This window comes from Lolium perenne, chromosome 7 (genome assembly GCF_019359855.2).
Source record: "Lolium perenne isolate Kyuss_39 chromosome 7, Kyuss_2.0, whole genome shotgun sequence".
Classification (NCBI taxonomy): domain Eukaryota; kingdom Viridiplantae; phylum Streptophyta; class Magnoliopsida; order Poales; family Poaceae; genus Lolium; species Lolium perenne.
The window spans coordinates 38,315,901-38,338,494 of record NC_067250.2 but is presented as its reverse complement, the minus strand read 5'-3'; positions in this window follow the sequence as shown (position 1 = coordinate 38,338,494).

Sequence of the window (22,594 nt, the reverse complement as noted above, 5' to 3'; positions counted from 1 at the left end):
GTGTGGCGGCGCCCCGTGGCCCCACTTCGTTTCTCCCTCGGTCTTCTGGAAGCTTCGTGGAAAAATAAGCCCCTGGGCGTTCATTTCGTCCAATTCCGAGAATATTTCCTTACTAGGATTTCTGAAACCAAAAACAGCAGAAAACAACAACTGGCTCTTCGGCATCTCGTCAATAGGTTAGTGCCGGAAAATGCATAATAATGACATATAATGTGTATAAAACATGTGAGTATCATCATAAAAGTAGCATGGAACATAAGAAATTATAGATACGTTTGAGACGTATCACTTATCACAGATGGTGAATCAAGAGCAGCAGAGGTACTCAGAGTTGTACCTTTTCTTGTAGTGGATGGTAATATGGCGACTTTAGGATCACGAGATTTACCCATGATGGAGAATTTATAGCGAACAATATCAATCCAAGTGAACTTCCAAATAAATCTATGCTCCCCAGCAACGGCGCCAGAAAATAGTCTTGATGACCCACAAGTATAGGGGATCGCAACAGTCTTCGCGGGAAGTAAAACCCAATTTATTGATTCGACACAAGGGGAGACAAAGAATAGTTGAAAGCCTTAACAGCGGAGTTGTCAATTCAGCTGCACCTGGAAACAGACTTGCTCGCAAGAGTTTATCAGTAGTAACAGTTTTATAGCAGTAGCAGTAGTGAAATAACAACGACGTTAGCAGTAACAAAGACAGCAGTAGTGATTATAGTAAACAGCAGGATTAAAATACTGTAGGCACAGGGATGGATGAACGGGCGTTGCATGGATGAGAGAATCTCATGTAACAATCAAGGTAGGGCATTTGCAGATAGTAATAAAGCGGTATCCAAGTACTAATCAATCAATAGGCATGTGTTCCATATATAGTCGTACGTGCTCGCAATGAGAAACTTGCACAACATCTTTTGTCCTACCAGCCGGTGGCAGCCGGGCCTCTAGGGAATCTACTGGAAATTAAGGTACTCCTTTTAATAGAGCACCGGAGCAAAGCATTAACACTCCGTGAACACATGTGATCCTCATATCACCGCCTTCCCCTTCGGTTGTCCCAATTTCTGTCACTTTGGGGCCTCGGGTTCCGGACAACAATACGTGTATACAACTTGCAGGTAAGATCATAAAAAAATGCATATCATCATGAAACAATAACATGTTCAGATCTGAGATCATGGCACTCGGACCCTAGTGACAAGCATTAAGCATAACAAGTTGCAACAATATCATAAAAGTACCAATTACGGATACTAGGCACTATGCCCTAACAATCTTATGCTATTACATGACCAATCTCATCCAATCCCTACCATCCCCTTCAGCCTACAGCGGGGGAATTACTCACACATGGATGGGGGAAACATGGCTGGTTGATGGAGAGGCGTCGGTGGTGATGATGGCGATGATCTCATCCAATTCCCCGTCCCGGCGGAGTGCCAGAACGGAGTTTCTGGTCCCGAGACGGAGTTTCGCGACGGTGGCGGTGTACTGGATGGTTTCTGGCGACTTCAACTTCTCTCCTCGCGATTTTAGATCGAAAACCTTAAATAGTCCAGAGGGGGGCGTCAGAGGCTGGCCGAGGCGGCCGCACAGTAGGGCGGCGCCCCCCCTCCAGGCTGCGCCGGCCTAGTGTGTGGGGGCCCGGGGCCTCCCCCAGGCCTGCCCTTCTGGCTCCGTGAATCTTCTGGAAAAATAAGCCCTTCGACATAAATTCCGGGGATTTTCCTGAAAGTTGAATTTCTACACAAAAACGAGACACCAGGGCAATTCTGCTGAAAACAGCGTTAGTCCGTGTTAGTTATATCCAAAATACACAAATTAGAGGCAAAACAATAGCAAAAGTGTTCGGGAAAGTGGATACGTTTTGGACGTATCAGACACCCCGGAAAATCCGGCCCGGCCGGATTATCCGCCCTAACTTATGGCCGGATTATCCGGCCTGGGCAGGGTGCGAAGGATTTGAGGGGAGGCCACGGGGGTGAACGGTTCCACAACCAGTTCCCCACGCGCCTCCCTCTCTCTCTCCCCTCAAACTCGCCGGAGGTCCTCCTCCTCGCCGGAGCCGCCCCGTCCGCCCCCTCCCGGCATTTTTGGGTGGATCGGGTGCTCCTCCTTCCTAGCTCTCATCTCCTCCAAGCGGCTCCTCCAATGGATGGGGGTATGGCTCACAATCCCTAACCCTAGGTGTTGTGTTTTATATGTGCTATTTTCTTGGTGGAGATGTTGCCTAGTTGTTCCAAATCATGTGTAGTATACTCCTCTTTCATACTATAAGGCCGATCTGGTCGTAGACGAGTTTTTGATTGCGATTTCTGCAGATCCGCAGGGCCGGATTATCCGGCCCCCGCGCTAGCCGGATTATCCGGCCTGGCCGGATTATCCGCCCCTCGGGGACACCGGATTATCCGGCCTGGAGCTTCATCGCTGCTGCAATGTTGATTCAATCTGTCATGTCTAGACTTCTACCGACTTATAGTATGTTTCTAGAGTACATTACTGTATCATACATGACTTATGAGCATTATCTTCTCTTTGCTATCCATCTTTGCTTAGTGGTTCTCAGGGTACTCGGAGACGCCCAAGGCAGAACAGGTCAAGTGATGAATTTGCTTCGAATGCTCCTCGCAAGTCCACCACTAGTAGGAGGAAGAACAAGGAACCTAGGGTGAACTACAATACGATGGACATTGTCTCTTATGCAGCAATCCGTATGAAGAACTGGTATGAAGATGTTGCAAGGGATGAGGAGATAGAGGGCATGCGCTTCTGGTGCGTGGAGCAGGAGTGCATCTACAAGGAAATTTATGTGCCCATGAGGAAAGTGCGACCCATGCAAGCAATCAATGTGGATGATCTGGTTGTCAATAATCATTTTGAGGATGCCATCTGGGTGACTGGTAGGATGGGTTTGCAGGATCTGATGAAGATTCAGTGTGACTTCAGTCCAGAGTTGATTAAGCAATTCTATGCTACTCTGGCCTTCAAGAAAGATCATGCACTATGGAATGGATGTCTAGCTCCACTCATTGTGAGGCAACCTTGCGCCGGTTTGCTTCTATTCTTGGACTTCCAGCTGAAGGTGGACTTCGCCTCCATGGTCCTCAGAAGACGGATAAAAATGTGCTTTTTAATCTCTATGACTCGTCTGGAGCGGTTGGCTCTACCAAGGGGCTTCTTCCCATCTACAGTCAGGTGCTCCGTTTCCTTCGAGCCACCATTGCTCCAAGTGGTGGAAACAATGATGCACTCCGTGGAGCACTTGTGGATCTTATGCACCTCAGCTATAAGTGTGCTCGTGATGGTAATGAGGACCAAGACTTCTCTCTTGATGTCATGGACTTCATTTTTAATGAGATTCATGATGCCATGGTCTCCCGGACCACCATGCCATATGCACCATATATCCAGCTCCTCATCAACAACTCTGTGGCTATGGATGAAGACTTGAGTCGGTTCCCAAAGGAGAAGCACACTGTCAAGAAGGCTTACAAGAAGAAGCCGGTTCCCCATGCTGCCCCTGCTCATGACTCCTTTATGGGAGATGCCCGCTCTACTGGCTTTGCCCCTGCTCGCCATGTTGATCTTCCTGCCGTGAAGAAGCATGTGAAGAAGCTTACTTGGATTCGGCGCCACATTCTGTGCATGAATATTGAGATTCACAAGGAGAACTATGCGGCCAGCCGAGAGCGTTCTGAAATTTAGCATACTCAGGCGGTCATTCTTCACAAGCTCAGTGGTGAGCAAGGACCTCCGCCTCAGCCTCCAGTTCACCCAGGTTACAGTGGGTGGCACTCTTCACAGGTTTTGTGGAATGATCTTGAGGACTGCATTCAGAGGGCCAACTACACTCGCAGCTCTCCACCTGCCGCTGACACTGAAGATGAAGAGGAAGAGGAACAGGAGTACCAGACCGAAGACGAAGATGGTTCCGAGTGATCTTCATGGGGCGAGTAGCATCACGCTTTTCCCCTTTTTGGCGTCTTGATGCCAAAGGGGGAGAAGTGTTCTATTAGGACTTCTCGGGGATTTGCATGGTGGTTAGGGCACAAGCATATGCGTTTATCATTCCTTTATTGCTTGTGTCCTTTATGTCGTTTATTTGAACTATTTGGCTTGTTGGTTTGTTCGTTTAAAACTATGTGCTATATGTGGTTGTGAGACATTATGTTATGGATTTCGGATTTCTATATGTCGAGACCAAGGTTTATTATATGGAGTGTGATGTTATATATCCGGTATTATATATCTCCATATGGGTATGATTTCTATCACCTTGTCTCAACTTCATACTTGTCTATGTCTCTTGTTTGAGCTCATGTTGGATATCTCTAGTGTTGAGGCACCTCGCACCTATATATTGTGTATTTGTATTCAAATGCAAATTACTTGTATGCACACATGTAGGGGGAGTGCCTCTATGTTTTTGCCAACATGCTTGCTCTCTATAGTGATTTTCTTGCAAATCCGTATATTGTCATCAAACACCAAAAAGGGGGAGATTGAAAGAACATCTCTCGCAATATGTTTTGAGTGTTTGATTTCAATGTATGTGATACTCTAATGTTTGATGAAGTGGTGCAGGGTGTATATAGGTACATGAATATGTGTGACTTGTGTGGAAAAACGAGTCAAAATAAAGCTGAAAAAGGTTCACCAGACCGGATAATCCGGGCCGGATATTTGCAAAATATCCGGCCCCCAATTTTTAGCTAAGGACTCGAGGCGATGTGGCTCAGTACAAGGGCCGGATTATTGGCCGGACATTTGGCCGAAATTTCCCCTAGGCCGGATAATCCGGGCTAGATATTTTCGAAATATCCGGCCCCCCAAAAAATGGCTAAGGACCAGAGGCGACGCGGCTCAGTAAGGCCCTGGACATGGGCCGGACTTTTGGCCGGACATTTGGCCGGATTTTTCCCAGGGCCGGATTTTTGGTGGGCGGCGGATTATCCGGCCCCAACTTAGGCCGGATTATCCGGCCCTCGAAGACTCCAACGGTTGGATTTTTTTTTGGGGGGGGGGGGGGTATTTATACCCCCCTTCTTCTACCTTCCTCCTTGCTCAATCATTGCACAAAAATTTGTCAAGCCTCACCACCATTAGAGCCACCTCAAGAACTCAAGATTTGCAAGATCTCCTCCCTCACCCAACCAAAGATCTTGATCTTTGGAGATTCGAAGGAGAAGACACCGATCTACATCCTCACCGAAGCGATTTACATTTCCCCCTCATATGCTTGAGGGCCCTCTTGCTAGTGTTCCTCTTTGGATCCCTAGTTGTTTGTTGTTGATGTATTGTTGTTGATTGTTGTGTTGTTTCAGATTTGGGAGCCTCCAATTTGGTTGTGGATGTGTGCCCCAAGAACTTTGTAAAGGCCCGGTTTCCGCCTCGAGGAAATCCCTTAGTGGAAGTGGGCTAGGCCTTCGTGGCGTTGCTCACAGGAGACCTGAGTGAAGTCTTCGTGACTGTTGGTCTGGCTTTCGTAGCGACCACACTCCTCTGAACGTAGACGTACCTTCTTGCAAAGGAAGGGAACTACGGGAATCAACTCCGTGTCTCCGTGTGCTCCACTCTCAGTTACCTCTATCCTTTATCTCCTCTATATTCCATTGCTATATCTTGCTTACTCGTTGACCTTGTCATATAGGTAAATTCACATAGTTGCATATCTAGAGAATTTACCTTTGTGTCAAGCCTAAATTGAAAAAGAACTAAAAATTGGTTAGCACCTATTCACCCCCCCTCTAGGTGCGGCATACGATCCTTTCAACATGAAACATAAGTATTTGCAGGATTGCAATGTTCATAATATTATATGATAAAGTGGTATATTGCTTGCCCTATTTGTGGAGAAAAACATAAATGCCGGGACACCTCTGAAGTTCAAGAGAAGAATATAAGTAAAAATATCGAACGATTCAAGCATCACAGTTATACCACAATTAATATTATTCCGGGATAAGCACATTAAACTAAGAATGACAGCTATGCTTTCAAGAAAATGCTCGAAGAACGGACGGTGACTCAACATAAAAGTATAAGATTGGCCCTGCGCAGAGGGAAGTAAGATTGCTCATGTGCTAGAGCTTTTCATTTTGAATGCAATAGGAGTGTTGAAAAAATATATTTTGAGAAGTGCAACTCATGTCAACGGTAGTGATAAATAATATGGCTTATGCATAAAACTTCCTATAAGTTACTTGCCTCATGCATAATATACTAATAGTGCTCACACCTTGTTCTAATTAGCTTGGATTTCCATGGATTTTCATCGCATACATATGTTTCAACCAAGTGTCACAAAGGGGTACCTCCTTGCCTCCTGTACAAAGGTCCTAGGAGATGAATCTCATTTGATTTCTCAATTTTGATAAATCTCAACTTTTTGGACATCCATACCGGGAAGACAAGAACAACAGATATTTGGATTTTTGTCCAGCTGAAACTTCCACCATGTGAATATGGCTTTAGTTGGCGGCCCAATGTTCCTCTCTAACAATATGCATACTCCAATCTTTGCAACTCATGGTAAATCTCCCTCACTTCAAACAAGATGAGCATGCATAGTAATTCACACGATATTCAACAAGGGCATATTGATGGTATTCCACATGACATCATGGTTATCACACAACAAGCAACTTATAAGAACTAATAATGCATAAGACATATTACTTACCACAATAGTTTTTTAGACTACTTTCCCATGAGCTATAAATTACACAAAACAAGTAGTAATGTTTAAAAGTTTAAAGGTAGCACACAAGCAATTCACTTTGGAGTGGCGGTGAAGTACCACATATAGGTATGTATGGTGGACTCAATTGTCACTTTGGTTTTTAGTAGTTGGATGCACGAGTAGAGCTCATACTCAGTACAAGTGAAGGCTAGCAGTAGACTGGGAAGCGACAATCAGGAAAGCAGTAACTACCATAACCATGCTTGCGACGGATAAAATTAACGGAAGCATAAAAGTAATACAAGAACTCTGAATCAAGATAAATCATTGAGGCTTAAATGACTCTTGTTTTAGTCCTATGCATGCTTGAGCATGTGCCAAGTCGATTCAAATGAAACATTCATAGGAGGATACCACAATGTCATACCGTTATATGAATAGAGCAATGCAAGCAAACATCTATATGACATGTTATCTACTATTAGTAAATTAGAACTAATCATGAGAGAGCATAAACTACTGAGAAACATTGAGTAGCATACACCTTACACAAACAAACTAAGCATGTTCACATAAATTAGTATATGTACAAAAATGAAAATAAATAGAGTTCATACCAGCCTCTCACCACAACTCGAATTGTTGTGACCGTCATTGTTGCTCTTCACTTGTGTGGATTGAATAATATGAAATGATAAACAAGCTCCAATGAAGTCACGGAAGACCGTGGAACCCTGTAGCAACTTTACAAAACCAAAGAAGAACAACAAATATTTTTAGGTTTTCGATTTTTAATCAACACACAAAGCAAAATCTTTTTAGATTTTCGCATAGCAAACCATAATGAGAAGATGAAGCAAAAAGAAGAAAATAAAGAGAAACAATATAATTTTTTTTGGTATTTTGTGTTTGGAAAGTAGAAACAAAAGAAAGAACAACAAAAAGAAAGAAAACTAACATACACACATAAACACAACAAATGGCAGAAATCTGCCAACCCAGAACAGCAGTCAAAAATCGATTTTTATGAAAATTTTCTGTAGCTCATCTCGAAAAGTGCTCAACTAACGAAAGTTAGATAACAAACTGGGAAATATGCTAAAAAATTGGCAGCTCAAAATTCCATTCTGAATATTTATATGAATTTTTACAGTGACAGCACAGAATCTGTTTTTAGATAGCAACTCCCCAAATTCTTACCTCCTTCTTATTAGAGGCTATCCTTGGTATAAAAATGAAATAAATAAGCTAAAGAAAGGTTATTACAGTAGTAACAACTCCCAACATTCAAATAGAGAGAAATTATAGAAATAAACTAACAAAAATAAAAAATAAAGCGAAACATGGATATACAAAGTTCCGACGGAATATGATATGTAGATGAGCGAGATGTCGGTATACCTGCCCCCAAGCTTAGGCTTTTGTCCTAAGTAGAGATCACCCCCATGGTGAACAAGCATCGAAAGAAATGTTGCCCCCGTAATACAACGAGGAGGCACCTTCGTCCTGGTATGAACTCGAGAACGGCTCGGTGTAGTGCGCGGTGTAGTCCTCAGGGGCCGCCTCCTCCTCCTCCTGTGGCTGCTGCCCATGGAATCCAAGCAGTCGGAGCTGCTCGTCCAACTCCTCCTTTGAGCGAGACCACGGCTTCCTGTGTACACTAAACAAACTAGGTTATGGTAGGGGAACCTCCCTTTCTTCCCCATCAACAAATAACATTCTATACACTAAACTCCCAGCACTAGAGTTAGCAGTAACAAATTGATGGTGTTTCATAGCAGCAAGATCAAGTCTTTGTGGTTCCAACAACACATCATTTGGATCAATAGTAAGATCCAAGGCAGCTACAACATGTGCAACAACAAATCTCCCATAAATGGGTCCTTTAGCAGATAAGCGACGAGCAATAAGAGCACCAAGATTATACTTAGTACTATCATCGAGTGCAATAGCTAGAAAAGCCAAGTGATAATGGGAAATGTTACTAGTATTTTTTCTACCAAGAATACTAGTGGCAAGGTAATAGGTAAAGTATCTAATAGCTGGGAGTTGGATGTTTCTTATGTTGCCACGCTGGGCCTTGCGGTCATCATCATTCGTCACCTCCTGGCAAAGTTCCAACAAGTCAGCGGGGATGTCCTTAATCTTCCTCGCTGTCCCTTGATGCGTGCAATTAACACACGTCCGTTGGGAACTCCAAGAGGAAGGTGTGATGCTGACAGTAGCAAGTTTTCCCTCAGAAAGAAACCAAGGTTTATCGAACCAGGAGGAGCCAAGAAGCACGTTGAAGGTTGATGGTGGCGGAATGTAGTGCGGCGCAACACCAGGGATTCCGGCGCCAACGTGGAACCTGCACAACACAACCAAAGTACTTTGCCCCAACGTAACAGTGAGGTTGTCAATCTCACCGGCTTGCTGTGAACAAAGGATTAACTGTATTGTGTGGAAGATGATTGTTTGCGAAGAACAGTAAAGAACAATTGCAGTAGATTGTATTTCAGATGTAAAGAATAGACCGGGGTCCACAGTTCACTAGCGGTGTCTCTCCCATAAGATAAATAGCATGTTGGGTGAACAAATTACAGTTGGGCAATTGACAAATAAAGAAGGCATAACAATGCACATACAAATATCATGATGAGTACTATGAGATTTAATCAGGGCATTACGACAAAGTACATAGACCGCCATCCAGCATGCATCTATGCCTAAAAAGTCCACTTTCAGGTTATCATCCGAACCCCTTCCGGTATTAAGTTGCAAGCAACGGACAGTTGCATTAAGTATGGTGCGTAATGTAATCAACACAAATATCCTTAGACAAAGCATCGATGTTTTATCCCTAGTGGCAACAGCACATCCACAACCTTAGAACTTTCTCACACGTCCTGCATTTAATGGAGGCATGAACCCACTATCGAGCATAAATACTCCCTCTTGGAGTCACAAGTATCAACTTGGCCAGAGCCTCTACTAGCAACGGAGAGCATGCAAGAACATAAACAACATATATGATAGATTGATAATCAACTTGACATAGTATTCAATATTCATCGGATCCCAACAAACACAACATGTAGGATTACAAAGAAACGATCTTGATCATGATAGGCAGCTCACAAGATCGAGCATGATAGAACAATTAGGAGAAGACGACCATCTAGCTACTGCTATGGACCCATGGTCCAGGGGTGAACTACTCACACATCAATCCGGAGGCGATCATGGCGATGAAGAGTCCTCCGGGAGATGATTCCCCTCTCCGGTAGGGTGCCGGACGCGATCTCCTGAATCCCCCGAGATGGGATTGGCAGCGGCTGCGTCTCTGGAAGGTTTTCCGTATCGTGGCTCTCGGAACTGGGGGTTTCGCGACGGAGGCTTTAAGTAGGCGGAAGGGTAGGTCAGGGGGCGTCACGAGGGGCCCACATGCTAGGGCCGCGCGGCCAGGGGCTGGGCCGCGCCGCCCTGTTGTGTGGCCACCTCGTGGCCCCACTTCTTATCCTCTTCGGACTTCTGGAAGCTTCGTGGAAAAATAGGCCCCTGGGCGTTGATTTCGTCCAATTCCGAGAATATTTCCTTACTAGGATTTCTGAAACCAAAAACAGCAGAAAACAGCAACTGGCTCTTTGGCATCTCGTCAATAAGTTAGTGCCGGAAAATGCATAATAATGACATATAATGTGTATAAAACATGTGAGTATCATCATAAAAGTAACTTGGAACATAAGAAATTATAGATACGTTTGGGACGTATCAAGCATCCCCAAGCTTAGTTCCTACTCGCCCTCGAGTAGGTAAACGATAACAAAGATAATTTCTAAAGTGACATGCTATCATAATCTTGATCAATACTATTGTAAAGCACATGAGATGAATGCAGCGATTCGAAGCAATGATGAAGATAATGAGTAAACAAATGAATCATATAGCAAAGACTTTTCATGAATAGTACTTTCAAGACAAGCATCAATAAGTCTTGCATAACAGTTAACTCATAAGCAATAAGTTCTTAGTAGAAAGCTTTAAAACAACACAAAGGAAGATATAAGTTTCAGCGGTTGCTTTCAACTTCAACATGTATATCTCATGGATAATTGTCAACACAAAGTAATATAACAAGTGCAATAGGTAAACATGTAAGAATCAATGCACACACAGTTTACACAAGTGTTTGCTTCTAAGATAGAAAGAATAGGTAAACTGACGCAACAATAAAGTAAAAGATAGGCCCTTCGCAGAGGGAAGCATTGATTACTATTTTTGTGCTAGAGCTTTTTATTTTGAAAACAAGAAACAATTTTGTCAACGGTAGTAATAAAGCATATGAGTTATGTATAAGACATCTTATAAGTTGCAAGCCTCATGCATAGTATACTATTAGTGCTCGCACCTTGTCCTAATTAGCTTGGGTTTACATGGATTATCATTGCATAACATATGTTTCAACCAAGTGTCACAAAGGGGTACCTCTATGCCGCCTGTACAAGGGTCTAAGGAGAAGGTTCGCATTGGATTTCTCGCTTTTGATCATTCTCAACTTAGACACCCATACCGGGACAAAATAGACAACAGATAATGGACTCCTCTTTTAATGCTTAAGCATTCAACAAAAGTTAATATTCTCATAAGAGATTGAGGTTTTATGTCCAAACTGAAACTTCCACCATGATTCATGGCTTTAGTTAGCGGCCCAATGTTCTTCTCTAACAGTATGCATACTCAAACCATTTGATTGTGAAAACCGCCCTTACTTCAGACAAGACGAACATGCATAGCAACTCACATGATATTCAACAAAGGTAAAAAGTTGATGGCGTCCCTAGAAAACGTGGTTACCGCACAACAAGCAACTTATTAAGAAATACGACACATAAGTACATATTCTTCACCACGATAGTTTTTAAGCTATTTTGTCCCATGAGCTATATATTGTAAAGGTAAAGAATAGAAGTTTAAAGGTAGCACTCAAGTAATGTACTTTGGAATGGCGGAGAAATACCATGTGGTAGGTAGGTATGGTGGACACAAATGGCATGGATTTTGGCTCAAGGATTTGGATGCACGAGAAGAATCCCTCTCAATACAAGGCTAGGCTAGCAAGGTTGTTTGAAGCAAACTCAAGTATAAAACGGTGCAGCAAGACTCACATATAAACATATTGTAAGCATTATAAGACTTTACATCGTCTCCTTGTTGTTCAAACACCTCAACCAGAAAATATCTAGACTTAGAGAGAACAATCATGCAAACCAAATTTTAACAAGCTCTATGTACTTATTCATTAATAGGTGCAAAGTACATGATGCAAGAGCTTAAAAATGATCTATATGAGCACAACAATTTCCAAGTATCACATTATTCAAGACATTATACCAATTACCACATGCGGCATTTTCCGTTTCCAACCATATATCAATGAATGAGGTAGTTCAACTTTCGCAATGAACATTAAAGATAAAGCTAAGAACACATGTGTTCATACGAAACCGCGGAGCGTAATATCTCCAATATAAAGAATGCTAGGATCCGACTTTATTCAAACAAAACAAAAACTAAAACAAACAGACGCTCCAAGCAAAGCACATAAGATGTGACTGAATAAAAATATAGTTTCATTAGAGGAACCTGATAATGTTGTCGATGAAGAAGGGGATGCCTTGGGCATCCCCAAGCTTAGACGCTTGGGTCTTCTTAAAATATGCAGGGATGAACCACGGGGGCATCCCCAAGCTTTGACTTTTCACTCTTCTTGATCATATTGTATCATCCTCCTCTCTTGACCCTTGAAAACTTCCTCCACACCAAACTCGAAACAAACTCATTAGAGGGTCAGTGCATAATTCATATATTCAGAGGTGACATAATCATTCTAATACTTCTGGACATTGCAGAAAGCTACTGAAAGTTAATGGAACAAAGAAATCCATCAAACATAGCAAAACAGGCAATGCGAAATAAAAGGCAGAATCTGTTAAAACAGAACAGTCCGTAAAGAAGAATTTTAAAGTGGCACCAGACTTGCTCAGATGAAAATGCCCAAATTGAATGAAAGTTGCATACATATCTGAGGATCACGCACGTAAATTTGCAGATTTTTCTGAGTTACCTACAGAGAATTCTGCCCAGATTCGTGACAGCAAGAAATCTGTTCCTGCGCAGTAATCCAAATCTAGTATTGGCTTTACTATCAAAGACTTTACTTGGCACAACAATGAAATAAAATAAAGATAAGGAGAGGTTTCTACAATAGTAACAACTTCCAAGACTCAAATATAAAACAAAAGTACTGTAGTAAAATGATGGGTTGTCTCCCATAAGCGCTTTTCTTTAACGCCTTTCAGCTAGACGCAGAAAGTGTGAATCAAGTATTATCAAGAGATGAAGCATCGACATCATAATTTGTTCTAATAATAGAATCATAAGGTAACTTCATTCTTTTTCTAGGGAAGTGTTCCATACCTTTCTTGAGAGGAAATTGATATTTAATATTACCTTCCTTCATATCAATAATAGCACCAACAGTTCGAAGAAAAGATCTTCCCAATATAATGGGACAAGATGCATTGCATTCAATATCCAAGACAACAAAATCAACGGGGACAAGGTTATTGTTAACCATAATATGAACATTATCAATTCTCCCCAAAGGTTTCTTTTTAGCATTATCAGCAAGATTAACATCCAAATAACAATTTTTCAATGGTGGCAAGTCAAGCATATCATAGAGTTTCTTAGGCATAACGGAAATACTTGCACCAAGATCACATAAAGCATTACAATCAAAATCATTGACCCTCATCTTAATGATGGGCTCCCAACCATCTTCTAACTTCCTAGGAATAGAAGTTTCAAGTTTTAGTTTCTCTTCTCTAGCTTTTATGAGAGCATTTGTAATGTGTTTTGTAAAGGCCAAATTTATAGCACTAGCATTGGGACTTTTAGCAAGTTTTTGTAAGAACTTTATAACTTCAGAGATGTGACAATCATCAAAATCTAAATCATTATGATCTACAGCAATGGGATCATTGTCCCCAATGTTGGAAAAAATTTCAGTAGTTTTATCACAAGCAGTTTCAGCAGTTTTAGCAATTTCAGGTAATTTTGCACGCTTTGCACTAGGAGTAGAAACATTGCCAACACCAATTATTTTACCATTGATAGTAGAAGGTGTAGCAACATGTGAATCATTAACATTACTAGTGGTGGTAATAGTCCAAACTTTAGCTACATTAGCTAGTTTTTCATTTTCTTCTCTATCCCACCTAGCACGCAATTCAGCCATTAATCTTATATTCTCATTAATTCTAACTTGGATGGCATTTTCTGTAGTAACAATCTTATTTTCATTATCCTTATTAGGCATAACTTTCAATTTTAAAAGATCAACATCAGAGGCAAGTCTATCAACCTTAGAAGCAAGAATATCAATTTTATCAAGCTTTTCCTCAACAGATTTGTTAAAAGCAGTCTGTGTACTGATAAATTCTTTAAGCATGGCTTCAAGACCAGGGGGTACACTCCTATTATTGTTGTAAGAATTACCATAACCATTACCATTAGCAGAAGGATATGGCCTATAGTTGTTACCAGAATTATTCCTATAAGCATTGGTGTTGAAATTATTATTTTTAATGAAGTTCACATCAACATTTTCTTCTTGAGCAACCAATGAAGCTAAATGAACATTATTAGGATCAACATTAGATCTACCATTCACAAGCATAGACATAATCACATCAATCTTATCACTCAAGGAGGAGGTTTCTTCGACAGAATTTACCTTCTTACCTTGTGGAGCTCTTTCCGTGTGCCATTCAGAGTAATTGACCATCATATCATCAAGAAGCTTTGTTGCCGCCCCCAAAGTGGTGGACATAAAGGTACCTCCAGCAGCTGAATCCAATAGGTTCCGCGAAGAAAAATTCAATCCTGCATAGAAGGTTTGGATGATCATCCAAGTAGTTAGTCCATGGGTTGGGCAATTCTTTACCAAAGATTTCATTCTCTCCCATGCTTGAGCAACATGTTAATTATCTAATTGCTTGAAGTTCATTATGCTACTTCTCAAAGATATAATTTTAGCGGGAGGATAATATCTACCAATAAAATCATCCTTACATTTAGTCCATGAATCAATACTATTCTTAGGCAAAGATAGCAACCAATCTTTAGCTCTTCCTCTTAATGAGAAAGGAAACAATTTCAATTTTATAATATCACCATCTACATCCTTATACTTTTGCATCTCACAAAGTTCAACAAAATTATTAAGATGGGCAGCAGCATCATCAGAACTAACACCATAAAATTGCTCTCTCATAACAAGATTCAGTAAAGCAGGTTTAATTTCAAAGAATTCTGCTGTAGTAGCAGGTGGAGCAATAGGTGTGCATAGGAAATCATTATTATTAGTGTTTGTGAAGTCACACAACTTAGTATTTTCAGGGGTATTCATTTTAGCAGTAGTAAATAAGCAAACTAGATAAAGTAAATGCAAGTAACTATTTTTTGTGTGTTTTTAATATGGAGAGCAAGACAGTAAATAAAGTAAAGCTAGCAACTAATTTTTGTGTGTTTTGTTTAAGTGTAGCAAACAAAGTAGTAAATAAAGTAAAATAAAGCAAGACAAAAACAAAGTAAAGAGATTGGAAATGGAGACTCCCCTTGCAGCGTGTCTTGATCTCCCCGGCAACGGCGCCAGAAAAGAGCTTGATGCGTGCAATTAACACACGTCCATTGGGAACCCCAAGAGGAAGGTGTGATGCAGACAGTAGCAAGTTTTCCCTCAGAAAGAAACCAAGGTTTATCGAACCAGGAGGAGCCAAGAAGCACGTTGAAGGTTGATGGTGGCGGAATGTAGTGCGGCGCAACACCAGGGATTCCGGCACCAACGTGGAACCTGCACAACACAACCAAAGTACTTTGCCCCAACGTAACAGTGAGGTTGTCAATCTCACCGGCTTGCTGTGAACAAAGGATTAACCGTATTGTGTGGAAGATGATTGTTTGCGAAGAACAGTAAAGAACAATTGCAGTAGATTGTATTTCAGATGTAAAGAATAGACCAGGGTTCACAGTTCACTAGCGGTGTCTCTCCCATAAGATAAATAGCATGTTGGGTGAACAAATTACAGTTGGGCAATTGACAAATAAAGAAGGCATAACAATGCACATATAAATATCATGATGAGTACTATGAGATTTAATCAGGGCATTACGACAAAGTACATAGACCGCCATCCAGCATGCATCTATGCCTAAAAAGTCCACTTTCAGGTTATCATCCGAACCCCTTCCGGTATTAAGTTGCAAGCAACAGACAATTGCATTAAGTATGGTGCGTAATGTAATCAACACAAATATCCTTAGACAAAGCATCGATGTTTTATCCCTAGTGGCAACAGCACATCCACAACCTTAGAACTTTTTGTCACTGTCCCAGATTTAACGGAGGCATGAACCCATTATCGAGCATAAATACTCCCTCTTGGAGTCACAAGTATCAACTTGGCCAGAGCCTCTACTAGCAACGGAGATCATGCAAGAACATAAACAACATATATGATAGATTGATAATCAACTTGACATAGTATTCAATATTCATCGGATCCCAACAAACACAACATGTAGGATTACAAAGAAGCGATCTTGATCATGATAGGCAGCTCACAAGATCGAGCATGATAGCACAATTAGGAGAAGACGACCATCTAGCTACTGCTATGGACCCATGGTCCAGGGGTGAACTACTCACACATCAATCCGGAGGCGATCATGGCGATGAAGAGTCCTCCGGGAGATGATTCCCCTCTCCGGCAGGGTGCCGGAGGCGATCTCCTGAATCCCCCGAGATGGGATTGGCGGCGGCTGCGTCTTATTACGTCTCCGACGTATCGATAATTTCTTATGTTCCATGCCACATTATTGATGATATCTACATGTTTTATACACATTATATGTCGTATTTATGCATTTTCCGGCACTAACCTATTAACGAGATGTCGAAGAGCCAGTTGTTGTTTTCTGCTGTTTTTGGTTTCAGAAATCCTAGTAAAGAAATATTCTCAGAATTGGACGAAATCAACGCCCAGGGTCCTATTTTTGCACGAAGCTTCCAGAAGACCGAAGGGGAAAGGAAGTGGGGCCACGAGGCGCCGCCACAACAGGGCGGCGCGGCCCAGCCCTAGGCCGCGCGGCCCTGGCGTGTGGGGCCCTCGTGTGGCCCCCCGCGTTGCCCTTCCGCCTATTTAAAGCCTCCGTCGCGAAACCCCCAGTACCGAGAGCCACGATACGGAAAACCTTACTAAGATACCGCCGCCGCCAATCCCATCTCGGGGGATTCTGGAGATCACCTCCGGCACCCTGCCGGAGAGGGGAATCATCTCCCGGAGGACTCTTCACCGCCATGGTCGCCTCCGGAGTGATGAGTGAGTAGTTCACCCCTGGACTATGGGTCCATAGCAGTAGCTAGATGGTTGTCTTCTCCTCATGTGCTTCATTGTTGGATCTTGTGAGCTGCCTAACATGATCAAGATCATCTATCTGTAATTCTATATGTTGTGTTTGTCGGGATCCGATGGATAGAGAATACTATGTTATGGTGATTATCAATCTATTACCTATGTGTTGTTTATGATCTTGCATGCTCTCCGTTATTAGTAGAGGCTCTGGCCAAGTTTTTACTCTTAACTCCAAGAGGGAGTATTTATGCTCGATAGTGGGTTCATGCCTCCATTAAATGCAGGACGATGTGAGAAAGTTCTAAGGTTGTGGATGTGCTGTTGCCACTAGGGATAAAACATTGATGCTATGTCCGAGGATGTAGTTATTGATTACATTACGCATCATACTTAATGCAATTGTCTGTTGTTTTGCAACTTAATACTGGAAGGGGTTCGGATGATAACCCGAATGTGGACTTTTTAGGCATAGATGCATGCTGGATAGCGGTCTATGTACTTTGTCGTAATGCCCAATTAAATCTCACAATACTCATCATATCATGTATGTGCATTGTTATGCCCTCTCTATTTGTCAATTGCATGACTGTAATTTGTTCACCCAACATGCTATTTATCTTATGGGAGAGACACCTCTAGTGAACTGTGGACCCCGGTCCTATTCTTTACATCAAATACAATCTACTGCAATACTTGTTCTACTGTTTTCTGCAAACAATCATCTTCCACACAATACGGTTAATCCTTTGTTACAGCAAGCCGGTGAGATTGACAACCTCACTGTTTCGTTGGGGCAAAGTACTTTGGTTGTGTTGTGCAAGTTCCACGTTGGCGCCGGAATCCCTGGTGTTGCGCCGCACTACATCCCGCCGCCATCAACCTTCAACGTGCTTCTTGGCTCCTCCTGGTTCGATAAACCTTGGTTTCTTTCTGAGGGAAAACTTGCTACTGTCTGCATCACACCTTCCTCTTGGGGTTCCCAACGGACGTGTGTTAATTGCACGCATCAAGCTCTTTTTCTGGCGCCGTTGCCGGGGAGGAAAGGTAAAAGGCACTCATACTTCGGTCCCAGGTAAAGTACTTTTCTGGCGCCATTGTGTGTGTGCTCGAAGCTATTTCCTTTAGATCCTGCAATTGCATCTTTTTGTTTCTTGTTTACACTAGTTTGGCATAATGGACAATAGTGAGCTTCTTATTCTATTTCCTGATTTAAGACATGGATGGTTTGATGCGAAAATTAAAAAACCCAAAGAACATATTAGTATGAACACTTTGAATACCATTGTTGCTAATGATATAGAAAGTTCTAAGCTTGGGGAAGCTGGTTCTGATGAGCATGATCTTTTTAGTCCCCCAAGCATTGAGGAGAAAATTTACTTTGATGATACTTTGCCTCCTATATTTGATGATGAGAATAATAATGATAGCTACTTTGTTGAATTTGCTCCCACTACATCTAATAAAATTGATTATGCTTATGTGGAGAGTAATGATACTTTTATGCATGTGAATAAGAATGCTTTATGTGATACTTATATTGTTGAGTTTGTTCATGATGCCTCTGAAAATTATTATGAGAGAGGAAAATATGGTTGTAAAAATTTTCATGTTACTAAAACACCTCTCTATATGCTGAAATTTTTGAAGCTACACTGGTTTTATCTTCCTATGCTTGTTACTTTGCTCTTCATGAACTTGTTTATTTACAAGATTCCTATGCATAGGAAGCATGTTAGGCTTAAATGTGTTTTGAATTTGCTTTTTGATGCTCTCTTTTACTTCAACTCTTATTTCTTGCGTGAGCATCATTAAAATTGCTGAGCCGATCTTAATGGCTATAAAGAAAGAACTTCTTGGGAGATAACCCATGTGTTTATTTTGCTACAGTAGCTTTGTTTTATATTTGAGTCTTGGAAGTTGTTACTACTGTAGAAACCTCTCCTTATCTTATTTTATTGCATTGTTGTGCCAAGTAAAGTCTTTGATAGTAAAGTCAATACTAGATTTGGATTACTGCGCAGAAACAGATTTCTTGCTGTCACGAATTTGGGCCTAATTCTCTGTAGGTAACTCAGAAAATTATGCCAATTTACGTGAGTGATCCCCAGATATGTACGCAACTTTCATTAAATTTGAGCATTTTCATCTGAGCAAGTCTGGTGCCATTTTAAAATTCGTATTTACGAACTGTTCTGTTTTGACAGATTCTGCCTTTTATTTCGCATTGCCTCTTTTTCTGTGTTGGATGGATTTCTTTGTTCCATTAACTTTCAGAAGCTTTGTGCAATGTCCAGAAGTGTTAAAAATGATTGTGTCACCTCTGAACATGTGAGTTTTTGATTATGCGCTAACCCTCTAATGAGTTTGTTTTAAGTTTGGTGTGGAGGAAGTTTTCAAGGGTCAAGAGAGGAGGATGATATACTATGATCAAGAAGAGTGAAGAGTCTAAGCTTGGGGATGCCCCGGTGGTTCATCCCTGCATATTTCAAGAAGACTCAAGCATCTAAGCTTGGGGATGCCCAAGGCATCCCCTTCTTCATCGACAACTTATCAGGTTTTTTCTCTTGAAACTATATTTTTATTCGGTCACATCTTATGTACTTTACTTGGAGCGTCTGTGTGCTTTTATTTTCGTTTTGTTATTTTCATTCTCTGAATAAGTTCATCCTTGTGTGGGAGAGAGACACGCTCTGCTGGTTCATATGAACACATGTGTTCTTAGCTTTTAATGTTCATGGCGAAGGTTGAAACTGCTTCGTTAATTGTTATATGGTTGGAAACGGAAAATGCTACATGTAGTAATTGGTAAAATGTCTTGAATAATTTGATACTTGGCAATTGTTGTGCTCATGTTTAAGCTCTTGCATCATATACTTTGCACCCATTAATGAAGAAATACATAGAGCTTGCTAAAATTTGGTTTGCATAATTGGTCTCTCTAAAGTCTAGATAATTTCTAGTACTGGGTTTTGAACAACAAGGAAGACGGTGTAGAGTCTTATAATGTTTACAATATGTCTTTTATGTGAGTTTTGCTGCACCGGTTCATCCTTGTGTTTGTTTCAAATAACCTTGCTAGCCTAAGCCTTGTATCGAGAGGGAATACTTCTCATGCATCCAAAATCCTTGAGCCAACCACTATGCCATTTGTGTCCACCATACCTACCTACTACATGGTATTTCTCCGCCATTCCAAAGTAAATTGCTTGAGTGCTACCTTTAAATAATTCAAAATTTATCACCTCTGATTTGTGTCAATGTTTTATAGCTCATGAGGAAGTATGTGGTGTTTATCTTTCATTCTTGTTGGGCAACTTTCACCAATGGACTAGTGGCTTCATCCGCTTATCCAATAATTTTGCAAAAAGAGCTGGCAATGGGATTCCCAGTCCCAAATTAATTAACCTAAATAGACACTCCTCCATGGTATGTGATTGTTGGACGGCACCCGAAGGATTCGGTTAGCCATGGCTTGAGAAAGCAAAGGTGGGGAGGAGTGTCATCATAATAAAACTAAAATAAAAAGGCACTCCTTCATGGTATGAGATTGTTGGCAGGCACCCGAGGATTCGGTTAGCCATGGTTTGTGAAAGAAAGGTTGGAAGGAGTGCCACCCAAAAATAAAAATAATTCATGGGAGCCGCTCTTTGAAGGTTTGTCTGGCAAGGGGGTTAGAGTGCCCACTACCATTCGTTGACAACAACAAACACCTCTCAAAATTTTACTTTTATGCTCTCTTTATGTTTTCAAAACCAAAGCTCTAGCACAAATATAGCAATCAATGCTTCCCTCTGCGAAGGGCCTTTCTTTTACTTTTATGTTGAGTCAGTTCACCTATCTCTCTCCACCTCAAGAAGCAAACACTTGTGTGAACTGTGCATTGATTCCTACATACTTGCATATTGCATTTGTTATATTACTCTATGTTGACAATTATCCATGAGATATACATGTTATAAGTTGAAAGCAACCGCTGAAACTTAATCTTCCTTTGTGTTGCTTCAATACCTTTACTTTAATTTATTGCTTTATGAGTTAACTCTTATGCAAGACTTATTGATGCTTGTCTTGAAGTACTATTCATGAAAAGTCTTTGCTTTATGATTCCGTTGTTTACTCACGTCATTACCATTGTTTTGATCGCTGCATTCATTACATATGCTTACAATAGTATGATCAAGGTTATGATGGCATGTCACTCCAGAAATTATCTTTGTTATCGTTTACCTGCTCGGGACGAGCAGGAACTAAGCTTGGGGATGCTGATACGTCTCCGACGTATCGATAATTTCTTATGTTCCATGCCACATTATTGATGATATCTACATGTTTTATACACATTATATGTCGTATTTATGCATTTTCCGGCACTAACCTATTAACGAGATGCCGAAGAGCCAGTTGCTGTTCTCTGCTGTTTTTGGTTTCAGAAATCCTAGTAAAGAAATATTCTCGGAATTGGACGAAATCAACGCCGAGGGTCCTATTTTTGCACGAAGCTTCCAGAAGACCGAAGGGGAAAGGAAGTGGGGCCACGAGGCGCCGCCACAACAGGGCGGCGTGGCCCAGCCCTAGGCCGCGCGGCCCTGGCGTGTGGGGCCCTCGTGTGGCCCCCCGCGTTGCCCTTCCGCCTACTTAAAGCCTCCGTCGCGAAACCCCCAGTACCGAGAGCCACGATACGGAAAACCTTACTGAGACGCCGCCGCCGCCAATCCCATCTCGGGGGATTCTGGAGATCACCTCCGGCACCCTGCCGGAGAGGGGAATCATCTCCCGGAGGACTCTTCACCACCATGGTCGCCTCCGGAGTGATGAGTGAGTAGTTCACCCCTGGACTATGGGTCCATAGCAGTAGCTAGATGGTTGTCTTCTCCTCATGTGCTTCATTGTTGGATCTTGTGAGCTGCCTAACATGATCAAGATCATCTATCTGTAATTCTATATGTTGTGTTTATCGGGATCCGATGGATAGAGAATATTATGTTATGTTGATTATCAATCTATTACCTATGTGTTGTTTATGATCTTGCATGCTCTCCGTTATTAGTAGAGGCTCTGGCCAAGTTTTTACTCTTAACTCCAAGAGGGAGTATTTATGCTCGATAGTGGGTTCATGCCTCCATTAAATCTGGGACAGTGACAGAAAGTTCTAAGGTTGTGGATGTGCTGTTGCCACTAGGGATAAAACATTGATGCTATGTCCGAGGATGTAGTTATTGATTACATTACGCACCATACTTAATGCAATTGTCTGTTGTTTTGCAACTTAATACTGGAAGGGGTTCGGATGATAACCTGAAGGTGGACTTTTTAGGCATAGATGCATGCTGGATAGCGGTCTATGTACTTTGTCATAATGCCCAATTAAATCTCACAATACTCATCATATCATGTATGTGCATTGTTATGCCCTCTCTATTTGTCAATTGCCTGACTGTAATTTGTTCACC